The sequence below is a fragment of the Gigantopelta aegis genome, chromosome 1 (assembly GCF_016097555.1).
Source record: "Gigantopelta aegis isolate Gae_Host chromosome 1, Gae_host_genome, whole genome shotgun sequence".
NCBI lineage: Eukaryota > Metazoa > Mollusca > Gastropoda > Neomphalida > Peltospiridae > Gigantopelta > Gigantopelta aegis.
This window is the reverse complement of record NC_054699.1, coordinates 16,565,642-16,580,206: the sequence shown is the minus strand read 5'-3', so window position 1 is coordinate 16,580,206 and position 14,565 is coordinate 16,565,642. Positions and strand designations below refer to the sequence as shown.

Below are 14,565 nucleotides of genomic sequence, written 5' to 3'. Positions count from 1 at the left end.
TTCACTTGTATTAAAAATGTGACTTTAATTTAGTTGAAAACAAACAGCTTTTGTGTTATTTCTTATTTTCACCTGTAATTGCAATTTATTTGACAGGTAATAACATTTTTATTTTTTTTAAATATCACAAACAGTCTTGTCCTTTTATGTCACTAAATCCAAAAGTTTGTGCTTCTAACTATAAAACTTAATCTAAGACAGCTAATTTAGTAAAGACAATGGAAATTTGCTAATTAGGTCAAGGAAGCCATCGTCAAGGGTCAGCTTGTTAGCAGGGAGCAATCGGTGAAAGGGTTAAGCCTCAATTTATGGAGAATGTTTGTGTAGACATTAAAGAATTGTTATTGCTGGGTCTAATTCTTACACAACTATCTGAAATTGTCCAAATCAAATAGTATAATAGTATAATAATAAGGAAGGAAGTGTTTTATTTAACGACGCACTCAACACATTTTATTTACGGTTATATGGCGTCAGACATATGGTTAAGGACCACACAGATATAGAGAGAGAAAACCCGCTGCCACCACTTCATGGGCTACTCTTTTTGATTAGCACCAAGGGATCTTTTATATGCACCATCCCACAGACAGGATAGTACATATTACGGCCTTTGTTGCACCAACTGTGGAGCACTGGCTGGAATGAAAAATAGCTCAATGGGTCCATTGACGGGGATCGATCCTAGATCAATCGTGCATCAGGCAAACATTTTTATAAAGGAAGGAAAATGGTTTATTTAACAATGCACTCAGCACATTTTATTTACGGTTATATGTCATGGCATTGAACATATGGTTAAGGACCACACACCGAAAATGATCTGATTTATTTCAAATAAACAACAAACTGTTGCCTTTTGTCAACACTGACTGAAAGGTCATATCAGGAAACATTTTGTTTTCAAAATCTTGATTAGCGATATTTTTAGTCAATTTTCAATTGATTAGCAACTACTGTTTAATGTTTTAAAATTGCGTAGCAATCTCTGAAACTTGTGTAGTGAATTGTGACACGATACTGAACAAATGTTCTCTGCACACACCCTCAAAACGAAATTTTTTATATATTTATTTTTTAAAATCCTATAGATACTTTCTCTGGGAATATAAAAGAACATATGTTAATTTGCCCTTTAAATGTCAAACTGTCAGTCTCAGAGAAGCAATTAATTGCTGTGGGAAAAACTATTAACATATAAAACAAATGCAGTCAATGGGAAATTCATAGATAGGACAATTATTTTGTATTGAATATGACTTTAAAAATGTAAAAAAATTTATGAGAAAAAAACCCAGTCTGCAAAAGAATAGTTAACAACACCTCAGGTCATTTTAAATTATATCACTATTTTGGTATCTCATGACTTGGTTTTGAGGCAAAGATACCATTAGAGTACATTGATTTATTAATTGTTGGTTACTAGATGTCAAACTTCAATGCAGTTTCCTTTCAAGCACCCAAAACCAATGTCGTTGCACTTGAATAAAACAAAGCACTTATTAGGACAAGTGAAAACACAGACAAGACTTGTAAGAAGATTTATAGAAGTACATGTCCAATGGAGGGCCATGATGTAATGCATAGTGGTAAAACGCTTACTTAATGCACGGTCGGTCTTGGATCGATCCCCGTTGGTAGACCCATTGGGCCATTTCTCATTCCAGCCAGTGCACCACGACCGCTATATCAAAGGCTGTGGTATGTGCTATCCTGTCTGTGGGATGGTGCATATAAAAGGTCCCTTACTACTAATTGAAAAATGTAGCGGGCTTCCTCTCTGAGACTATATATCATAATTACCAAATGTTTGACATCCAATAGCTGATGATTAATAAATCAATGTGCTCTAGTGATGTCGTTAAACAAAACAAAACTTTAAACAAAACTTTTTAGAGGAAACCTGCTTAATTTTTCCATTAGTAGCAAGGGAGCTTTTATGTGCTGTCCTGTGTAGTAAAACATGATCCCCTTGCAACTTATGAAAAAAAGGAGCGGGTTTCCTCTCTAAAACTATATGTCAAAATTACCACATGTTTGACATCCAATAGCCAATTATTGATATATCAATTGGCTCTAGTGGTGTCGTTAAACAAAAAATATACATTGTCCAGTGGACTAGTGAAAAATTCTGCTTATTTCTATTGTTGCTGGTGATTAAACAATGTATTGAGGTGTTAACATTCCTCGCCTCTTATTCTGGGTGTAGATGTGTTACAACTGTCAGGACTGGACAGGTGTTTCTAACATGCAGGTTAAACAAACAGAGAAGTGTACATGTACAGCTGTGTACAGGTGCATGCTAACGTTTCTGTTTATTATATAGCAGTTTATATACATGTAGTGCATAACCCAGATAGCCAATGTTTCTGTTTATTATATAGCAGTTTATATACATGTAGTGCATAACCCAGATAGCCAAACCCAAACACATCTTCTTTGAGTCTGTTTATGAAGTGTTTTCATATCAAGTAAACACATTGTACAGGTGGGCATGTTATCCTTTATTATGATGGTTCATAAGTGCATTGTATTTATAGATAATCCATAAGGAAGGGGAAAATGCTTTACGACATCACAGAATATTTTAAACTATATTGCTATCAGGTGTCCAACATAATGGTTACTTCAATTCTGAAAGAGAGAGAGAGAGAGAGAGAGAGAGAGAGAGAGAGAGAGACACACACACACACACACAGACAGAGACAGAAACAGAGACAGAGAGACAGAGAGAGGGAGACAGAACGAGAGTGGGGAGAGAGAAGGGGAGGGAAAGGGAGGGAGAGAAAGGAGACAAAGAGGGGAGAAGGGAGAGAGAGAGACACACACACACAGAGTGAGAGAGAGAAAGAGAGAGAGACAGAGAGACAGACAGAGAGAGAGAGAGAGAGACAGAGAGACAGAGAGAGAAAGAGACACACAGAGATAGACAGAGAGAGAGTAATGAATGAATGAATGAATGAATGAATGAATGTTTAACGACAACCCAGCACGAAAAATACATCAACTATGGTAATGGGAAAAACGAGAGACAGAGAGGGAGAGAGAGACAGAAAGAGAGACAGAGAGGGAGAGAGAGACAGAAAGAGAGACAGAGAGAGAGAGAGAGAGAGAGAGAGAGAGAGAGAGAGAGAGAGAGAGAGAGAGAGAGAGAGAGACAGAGACAGAGAGAGACAGTGAAACAGGAACAGACTGAATTTATGTTGAACGACACCCCAGTTCGAAAAGTATTGGGTATTGGGTAAAACATTTACACAAACAAATAGAGAGATATAGGGAGAGAAATAGGGAAAGAGAGACACAAAGAGTGAAACACTGAAAACAAAATTTATATGAGAAAGAGAGGAGAGAAAGAGAGGAGAAACCCACTGCCATTACAAAAAGCAGCAATGGATTTTTTTACATATATGTCTTTTGCCATAGCATATGGCCTTTGATGGCTTGGATAATGGGTTAAAAAAAAATTCTGATCTCACTGAAAAGCATTAAGAAACAAACAGGATAGAAACATGTAAAAACTCATAATAGTATGTCCTTTTACAGTGTCAAGATCTCTCCAGGGATTTGGAAGATAATGTCAAATGGCCGATGGATGTAGATCTAGATTTCCGTCTTAATGCATATGTGTTTATTGGCCCAGAAGGATTGTACAAGGATGCCGTAATGGCTGCCCCAAATGGCTGTAAATGCACATGAAGTCACTTGCTGCTTTACCCAGAGGATTCATCTTGTTCGCACTAATTAGACGTCATTGTTACATCCAAACTCCAGCTGAGCAGTTAGAAGTGCAAGGACTTTATCACTGAATCAAAAAATCACTTGGCCATAGGAAGGAAATGTTTTATTTAACGACGCACTCAAAACATTTTATTTTCAGTTATTGGCGTCGGACATATGGTTAAGGACCACACAGATATTGAGGTAGAAAACCCGCTGTCGCCACTTCATGGGCTACTCTTTTCGATTAGCAGCAAGAGATCTTTTATACGCATATCCCAGTAAAGAGAGTAAACATGTATCCTGATTGAGAAACATTGTACAACACAGTAAAGAGAGTAAACATGTATCCTGATTGAGAATCACTGTACTACACAGTAAAGAGAGTAAACATGTACCCCAATTGAGAAACACTGTACTACACAGTAAAGAGAGTAAACATGTACCCTGACTGAGAAATATTGTACTACATAGTAAAGAAAGTAAACATGTACCCTGATTGGGAATCACTGTACTACACAGTAAAGAGAGTAAACATGTACCCTGACTGAGAAACATTGTACTACATAGTAAAGAAAGTAAATATGTACCCCGATTGAGAAACACTGTACTATATATATTGTCACTCTCATAACCAAAATGCCTAACTCATTTTTAACAATTTCACAGGAGAGATAAAAAAAACATTTTAATTGACAAAATCAACTCATTTGAAACATTTGAATGAGCTGAACTACAATAAATTTCACATCTTTTGGTCAGAGTATAGTGATGTTTTTAAACACTTCCATGCTCTGATCCCTATGTGACTTAGGCATTTTGAAATCAAATATTTTGACTTAGGTATTTTGCAATCAGTGGCTTAGGCAATGTGATTTCAATCAATGTTGAGTTAGGCATATTTAATCTTCTATGAAACTGCAAAAGTAAAATAATTTTATACCATACGATGTACTCCGTTTACACTGTTTTTATTTTAACATTATTCTTGCGAAGAAGAAGAATATTTATTTATTGTATTAAGGTTATTATGGGGCCATAAAGATAACGAGAGGAAACCAGCTGACGTCCCTCCAGTCATGGGGCATGGGTTGGAACACAAAACGTCCAATGTAGTCAGGTCTACCGAGGAAGTTCGATCCTGCAACGCAAGAACCTCAGGCGAGCACTATACCGACTGAGCTAAATCCCACCCCCTTATTCTTGCCAAATTAAAGTGTGATTTAAAACCCCTCTCTGATCTAGTACAGTAGTAGTTCTGCAAACAGAGCTACCTAAATAGGGGTGTACCGGTACCGGCAGTGTAATGTTAGTTCACATGGCTAAACTTATTTATTACGATGTGGGGATCATGAAATCATATGAAGACACATTCAAACCTGTGTCCGTTTCGCATAGTGGCCATTTTTCAAGATGGCTGTCACTATATTAAAAAAGCCATATCTCTGCCAATTTTTCACATATGGATGTGATTTTGGTATCAAGGTGTATGTTGTGAGGAGTAAGTAATATGAAAAACATGCTTTCAGAACAATTAGATGTATTCTGAACCACATTTCAAGATGATTTCACACACAATAAGCACTTATCACTGTATTCTTGACATACTAATATGATACTAACAATGCGATATTCAGATTTCCCTGGAACGTAATTTATTTCATTGAAATTTGCTATTTACAAAAAAAAAAAATTCTTCTATATAATTTGAAAACAACGAGTTTACTTAAAGCACGTGTGTCAGAGTGATCTGGTAGGGTTCAAATCTAATGACCGTAATCTGGTATATTATATAAGCTGAATTCAGCCATGATGTTTTCCGAGACTGTTCTGTCATAACTTCTGGTGTTTTCCTCACACCTAATTTCAATTTGGGTATTTCCTGTAATTAATGAACCTCACATCAATTCTTTAGTCAATGCGTATATGTATTCAGAGTAACTATATCCTGTGACAGCGTGATTAAGTATGTCAGTATGATTAAGACGTGCCCCTTTTAACATCATACCATGTCTCCGGGGGTGAGATATGGATCAGACTGGCCGAACCTGTACAGTCTTGGGAGAACATAGCCAGGGTGCAACAGCTCGAATACAGTTTTGCAGAGCCGCCTTTATAAACCATGTCATGTGAACTGGTACATTTTCGTGAATCACTAGAGGTGTGGTTCAGCTTTCCTCGAGTGATTTGGCTGAAGAAAGACTATTTTTAACAGGGGAGGTACATTGTAGATATAGAGCCGCGGGGCCATGGGAAGCCTCTGTTGGGGGTAAGGGGATATTAGGGACAGTTCCGTGGTAGGCGGGTTCCGTGATAGCTGCAGATGGTAAATGTAAGGATAAAGGAGGTTGCACATGCCAGTCTACAGGATGTAGGGCTCCCTGGGGCTTGTCCTGGGGAAGGGGGGTGGGGGTGGGGGGGGGGGTATGTGTGTGGAGAAACTGGATGTTCAGAGGTAGATAATTCTATGGATTCAACTGTGTGCACCAATCATCAGGCCTAAACCATTGATGAGTATTGGCCACATGTTTTCGGTACATGCACTGGGTGCTAGGTTGAGTCCAGAGTAGACAGCGGATACAATATGGCACTGAAAGTAAAACCAAAGACGAGTTGGTCAATATGACCGATCATGAATGGAGGAGACCATTGTAGACCTGGTCCAGTTGACTTTAGGAGAGAGGGACTCTGAGAATCGGCTGTACATGACACCCATCAAGGACAATATATTGTGGGGTCTCAATGTTTAGTGCTTGTGGAGCTACATTAGACTAGCACAAGGGTATGTTGACCACATAAGAGCAAGTTATCTCAATACTTTGAGTGGAAAAAGTAACAGTGGCGGAAGAGGTTGATGTTCCGCCATATTCGGCTGTTCAGTTTATGCGAATTGTGAGTTTGCCAATGATTGAGTTCATGATGGAGCCTGTTGTGGAAAACATGTTGCTGTTAGTGATCATGCTATGCCACACATATTTCATGCTGCTGGGATAGAGCGACAATGTGTGTGGTCAACATCAGTAAGAAACGTGTGGTACTGAATGCCATCCAGTTAGTCTCTCAAACAGTTGGACTAGTAAAGAGTGTTTAGCACATGTCAGTATGTCGGAAAATAGTCCATGCCTTCTGAGGTTTGAATGATCGCATGAGGTGGGAGGGGGATGGATGTCCAGGTCCATCATGGAGCGGATGCCGCAAACATCACATGTTGATGGATCAGAAGACTTACTTATAAAACACCTGGTTGCGGGTGGGTTTTTTTTTCATTATGTTTAAACACCTAAAAGTAGAGTTCCTTAGTTTGGTAATTAATACAGACGGGATGGAAATGGGACCGGATATATAGCTCGTGAAAAAAGGTAGGGTCAATTTTCGACATTTTTACATAGGAAATAACCCATTATTTTTTGGGAATTATTTTTGTGTTTTTTTAATGTGGGTAAAATATACATCAAATCATCTAACAAATATTATATTCATGTTCTATGACCATAAAAACAAAAGGTTTGACACACACAAAAAATACATTCCTATCTGGAACAGCAACCGAGCTATGGATGTTAAATTCTGAAACATACAATGTACGTCATCTTGAAAAATGGTCCCTATGGGGTTTTTTTGGCACATATTCACAATAACCAAATTATTATTTCTAGCCAGGAGGACAACTGTTATATTTCTGTGACCACCTACTCAAAATCTAAGCCTCTTTTATGGCTCTATGTGCAGGACTATAGGCATTATCAATGAAATGGATTTATTACATATGAAGTAGCTTATCGTAAAATGTGTGTACACTAGGTGGCAACACCTTTATTGATGTACTGAAGGTCTTCGAACTTTCTTTTTGCAATTGGTATTTGTTTTTTTAAAGAGTTGCTCCCATATTTTGTCAATGTGGGTGAATCTGCAAGGGAAGTTTGCCCAATTGTTTTCTTCACCGAACGGTTTGAAAAGAACATCACCATCGGGTTTGTATTGTAATTTTTGAAGCCTCTGTGAATAGTACTGTAACAGGTATGGGTGACCCGGAGAAAGGTGCTCTATCAGGTAAGGGTGACACAGACAGTGGTACTCTGTTAGGCAATGGATGGTTCGACTCCAAATGCATCAAATGGTGTTGCTAAAAGTGGTGTATGATTGTTTGATGATTCATTATTGTAACAGGTATGGGTGACACGGAGAGTGATACTCTGTCAGGTAAAGGTGACACAGCAGTTCTCTAACAGGTAAGGGTGACATAGAGAGTGGTGCCGTATGACACCCCCCTAAAACCTTCACTAAGCAATGATTGTCTAGGTCACTCCCCTGGCATAAATTTCTGCACACGCGCCTACATTAGGCCTACAATGCGTTTCAAAAATGGTTGGTCCGCAAAGAAAAAATGCCTCACTCGTTTTAATGTTTTATGGATCATACCATTTAGGCAATGTAAACAAAAATACTTTGAAAATAATTGTCATGTATTAACTTAACATCGGTTACGTAAATGTGTGCATATCCATTCAAGTTAGATTTATGAACGAAAAGGTGTCACGCAAACAAATTTAATGAATTAGGCAGTTTCCATTCTTCTACAGCTCGTTTCTCCAGACAGCCATTTTGATTTCTAAACGTAGTTCAGCTGACTTAGGCAGTATGTCGTTTACCGAAGCAAAACGCCTATCTAAAAAGATGTCTTGGGCAAATAGATTTTGCTCGAGATATCTCCACCTGCTACTGACCAATTTCAAATTACGTCAATTTTGTTTATAGTAAATGACCCACCAAGCACGAAAATAATATAGATTACAAAATGCCTAACTCTGAGTTAGGCATTTTGGTTATGATGGTGACCATATACAGTAAAAAATGTAAACACATATCCTGATTGAGAAACATTGTACTACACAGTAAAGAATGTAAACATGTACCCTGATTGAGAAACAGTGTACTACATAGTAAACAATTTAAGTGGACAAACATGTAGCTAATGATTTTGAAGCAGGTAAAGTACCCTGACAACAGAACATTCATAGTGGATCTTTTGAAAAGAATCACTCAAGCAAGTAATCCTGGTGAGACTAAACAGGTATATCAGCAGGGGTTACCGAGGATACAATTACACGTGTTGTACCCTAAGATGTCTGCAACTGATGAGTATATACAGTGCAACACCTCTAAACCAGACATCCATGGGACCAAGGGGGTGGGACGTAGCTCAGTATACAGCGATCGATTCCTGTCGGTGGGTCAATTGGGCTATTTCTCGTTCCAGCCAGTGCTCCATAACTGGTTTAAGAAAAGGTTGTGGTATGTACTACCCTGTCTGTGGGATGGTGCATATAAAAGATCCCTTGCTGCTAATCGAAAAGAGTAGGTCATGAAGTGATGAGAGTGGGTTTCCTCTCTCATCTGTGTGGTCCTTAACCATGTCTGACGCCATATAACTGTAAATAAAAATGTGTTGAATGTGTCATCAAATAAAATATTTCTTTCTTTCAGGCAAGCACTAGATACCAAGTGAACCAGATCCGATTCCACTAAGAACATGAAGACCACCACTTGAAAACACCCTTGTGAGTGGATAGGAAAGGGAATAACAGCTTATTTATTCACACTTCAATACTTAGCAACAAAATTACAGCAAAAAAATATGTAAAAAATCTATTGTATTAGAGTAATCTGATTAACAGTATTGTGGCAATCTAATATTAAATTACATTTTGTTTCTGTGGAATCACGCAATGGTGTTTTTATTCAAACAGTTATCGTCACGGCAACACAATTACGGTATAGCTGTTTGATGAAATATGTATGAAAGTCATGCTGCAGTAAAGATCGGAATAATTTAGTACGGTAAACAGCATTATACTGCAATAAGGTGATTCAGAAACAAGATGAAGACATGCAGGGTGCCTATTGTGTTTCAAAATAGACAGCTGTTTGTCCAGCAGGTGGCTATATTAATTGAGGACTCTTTCAATACCATAAAAACAATCTATATAATTATAATACACACGGTTGTTTTAACACTTTCATATCATTCTGACCGCTTCATCTATTTTGATTTGCACTGCCACCCGCTTTCTTTATTACTAACCGATGCTGCATGATCTATAATATAATTTATATTTTAACAGTTTCACATCGTTCTGACTACTTCTCCTATTTTGATTTGTACTGCTGCTCGCTTTCTTTATACCTAACTGATGCTGAATGATCTATAATATAATTCAAATTTTAACAGTCACACATCGTTCTGACTACTTCTCCTATTTTGATTTGTACTGCCGCTCGCTTTCTTTATACCTAACTGATGAAGTATGATCTATAATATAATTCATATTTTAACAGTCACACATCGTTCTGACCACTTCTCCTATTTTGATTTGTACTGCTGCTCGCTTTCTTTATACCTAACCGATGAAGTATGATCTATAATATAATTCACATTTTAACAGTTTTATATCGTTCTGACCACTTCTCCTATTTTGATTTGTACTGCTGCTCGCTTTCTTTATACCTAACCGATGAAGTATGATCTATAATATAATTCACATTTTAACAGTTTTATATCATTCTGACCACTTCTCTTTGTACTTACCCGATACATTTCATAAGTTCCCAAGGCTAGCTCTGGCACTCACAAAATTCACCAATTGCAAAGTTTAAAAGCAATCAGCTAATTTTATAAATTTTAATTTGTTATTTTGTTACAAAATAACTGGGATTCTGCAAATTTTCAAGTTTAATTAGCCCTGGATCCAGTCAATTACCATACACACATCCCCTGAAATGTTTTCATTGCAAAGTCCAATATAATGTGCCCATTATACAATGCATATTCAAACTGCAAACATGTAAACAATGTCACACTAGTCACATTAGATAGGCTGGTTGTGCAAACATCTGCAAATGGAATTTACAATACAATACTTCAGTTCTTAATTACCTGTTTTCCATCTATGTTAACCTTTTTGTTATTGGGGGTAATGTACTTTTCAACACTATATCTATATTTCAACAATGGATACACATTTAAAAGCTGACAGCTGTTACAGATCTCAGAATATAGCTTTATAATTCATTAAAGCAGTTAATAAAATATTAATCATTGCAACAATAAAAGCAAACGACAATAAAAATACATGAATAGCTCGGACAATTAATACCGCAAAAAGATCTCCAGCAGGACCATTCCATTTGTCAGCGAGTCATTGGAGTGAAACAAAAAAGACAAGGGTGGGATATACAGACAATACTACATGAGTGACCATTAGATACCATTTATCTTAAGAACTGTTTTAAAATGAGCGAAAGAGAGTTGGATGCATTTTTAAACACTGAGTTGTAAGATTTATATATGGTATCTAATGGACACTAATGTATTCTGAAAAAAAAAGCAGTTTTAAAATAAATTTAAATGCCTTTTCCAACTAAAACCAATTTATGGCCCATGTGCTTATAGTAAACTTGTGCGTCACAGACAAGTCAATTTCAGAATACCTTGTACATCACAGAGTGATCGATTTAACCATGTTTTTTTTTTCATTGGATGGCACTGGTGACCTGGTCATTACCTAGGAGCAGCCATTGTATGTCTTTAAAATGTTACTGCACATATATGTGTTAACAGTGTGTGTTACCAAAAATAATGAATGATGTTTTTACCAACGGGAGTGTGACTTTAAGAAATGATATGTATGTAGTCAGTGACAGAGCGCTCACCTAACGTGCAATAGGTCATAGGATCTAACACCATCAAGGGACTCATGTAATATTCCCATTCCAACCAGTCCACCAGGGTTAGCTCTGGCACTCACTAAATTCACTAATTTCAAATTTCAAAAAGCAAATTTTATTTTAATTTGGCAAAATAATTTCATGAAATAATTTATTTATTTTTAAAATAAAAATTGCTTTTTGAAGTGTGATGGATAAATCTGGCAAAATGTTCTGCTGACTATGAGGATATGAACTAGCCCTGAAATTGTACATCAAAGGCCATGGTATGTGCTGTTCTGTCTATGGGAAAGTGCATATAAAAGGTTCCTTGTTACTCTTTTCAGGTGTAGCCTGTATGATAAATATTGGTTTCCTTTCTCATTTTCTTCATCCTTGCTTACTATAATTTTGCAAACGCATAAGAATGATGATAATTGTAAAAAGGCCTTTAAAATGTAAATGGCGGCAGTAGCAGTGCTTACAACAGTCAGTTATAATTGTCTGACAAGTGTCACCGTCTGCCAAACATTAAGTAACTAGTATGTGTGGGGGTTACTTCTTTTTCTTTCTTTTTTGTTCCTTGGGGGTTTTAAAATTAATTGTATCTACTGTAAGTTTACTTTATAAAAAAGAAAAATTCTGTGGAATTAAAAAGTCTCGCTACCATAAAATGTAGTGTAGCCCGTGTAGTGGATATTGGTTTTCTTTCTCATTCTCCTCATCCTTGTTTACTATTTGCAAACACATGAAAATTATGGTAATTGTAAAAGGCCTGTGGAATTAAGTCTCGCTACCATAAATATTTCCAGTGCACTGTGATGAACATCCACAGGTGCAACTACAAACCAAGTTTCAATGCTCTGGATTGTGACAAACTGATCTAAATGCAAAACTTTAATAGTATAAACTTTTAACGCAAAAGTTGATTCCGTCACCACCTTCACTGTCAGAAAAGTAATACCAATACCTCGCCTTTTTACTTCATAAAGGCGAGACAGAAAACACATACAAAACAACCTACGTCTCTGTGAAGTCACCCTTACAAAATTGTCCGCACATGGCTGGCTTTTGTCGTGAGTGGTCCGACTTAACAGTAATAGTGTGGTAACCCCAGACAAAGCATCCTTTTTTATTATATCCGTATAATGTACAACTAGCTGTAATGGAGTAAACTACATGCAAGATAGGTTCACAAAGTCAACAGACAAAATGAAACGAAGCGTTACTAAATTATACACCAGCGGGGTTTTTTTACAGCAGTAAATTTATAACATCGAACAGTATAATTGCCTGGGTTTTTTCTGCAATCCTATACAGACATAAAAGACACGCATAAAAGATACATATTGCCAATGAGGTGGTATAAAATATCCTGGCTCAAGGCTATGTATTCACACTTCCGAGATGTATTAAAGATAAGTGATAAAATACTGTGTGATAACACCGATATTAAACCTGTAAAATATACATCGTATATACAAGTAGCAGGGTTCAAAATTAGCTGCAATTTCTCACCAGATAAATTTGCTATGCACTTAACAATTTAATACTAGTATTAAACCTGTAAAATATACATCGTATATATATATATATACAACAGTGATGTGATACCCATTTTAAAATATACTGTATATACAAGTAGCAGGGGTCAAAATTAGCTGCAATTTCTCACCAGATAAATTTGCTATGCACTTAACAATTTAATACTAGTATTAAACCTGTAAAATATACATCGTATATATATATATATACAACAGTGATGTGATACCCATTTTAAAATAAAAGCTGAAAATATCTTTTAAAAGCTTAAATATATCTTAAATATCTAAATAAAGGTAATTGTTTTAGCATTTCCGATCAAATCCAGTCTGTTTTGTGAAAATTATTTTATGCAAAAAAAGCTGAAATCAGATAAAAAGCTAAAAAAATCACATCCCTGATACAAGTAGCAGGGGTCAAAATTAGCTGAAATTTCTCACCAGATAAATTTGCATTGAACGTAACAATTTAATAATAGTATTAAACCTGTAAAATATACATCATATATACAAGTAGCAGGGGTCAAAATTAGCTGAAATTTCTCACCAGATAAATTTGCATTGAACTTAACAGCTTAATAGAAGTATTTCCAGCTGAGAAGTACTGTAAATATTTTATTGCAAAATTTTAATGAACCCAGTTTCTTTGACACTTAATAAAGTGATATTCAGAATGTCAATTCAGTGATATTCAGAATGTCAATTCATTCACCATAAAACCAATTGGCAATTCGTGTAGACTTATAGTTTACATAACCTACACATTAACAGAAGGAAATAGTATGCTATAAACAAGCTGTAATAGTCACAAATATCTTACACTGCCCAATAACTAGGGTCAGTGGTTTTAACTACTTTATCACTGGGCTATTTCTCTTTCCAGCCAGTGCTCCACAACTAGTGTAATATTTAAAAAACACAAAGTGTCCAAAGGCTGTGGTATGTACTATCTTGTCTGTGGGATGACGAATATAAAAGATCCCTTATTGCTAATTAATCAGAAAGAGTTGTCCATGGAGTGACTGCAGCGGGTTTCCTCTCTAATTATCTCTGTGGTCCTTAACCATGCCATATTTATCATAATTACAATGTGTTGAGTGTGACATTAAACACTTCTTTCATTATTTCTTTTTACTTCACTAAAAGGAAGGAAATGTTTTATTTAACGATGCACTCAACACATTTTATTTACGGTTATATGGCGTCAGACATGTAGTTAAGGACCACACAGATACTGAGAAAGGAAACCTGCTGTTGCCACTTCATAGGCTACTCTTTTCGATTAGCAGCAAGGGATCTTTTATATGCACCATCCCACAGATAGGATAACACATACCACGGCCTTTGATATACCAGTCATCATGCACTGGCTGGCGTAAAATACTTAACTAAAATGTGGGACGTAGTCCAGTGGTAAAGCGCTCACTTGATGTATGGTCAGTCTGGGATCGATCCCGATCAGTGGGCCCATTGAGCTATTTCTCGTCCAGCCAGTGCACCACGACTGGTATATCAAAGGCTGTGGTATGTGCTATCCTGTCTGTGGGATGGTGCATATAAAAGATCCCTTGCTACTAATGAAAACATTAAGCAGGTTTCCTCT

The 14,565-nt window shown here is 36.6% G+C and overlaps 1 protein-coding gene across 4 annotated transcripts in view; it reads right to left on the bottom strand.

Annotated features, from left to right (window-relative positions):
- The window catches only part of LOC121371237 (FERM, ARHGEF and pleckstrin domain-containing protein 2-like), a 252,110-nt gene that overhangs the window by 170,646 nt on the left and 66,899 nt on the right, over positions 1 to 14,565 (bottom strand). The window lies entirely within an intron of this gene.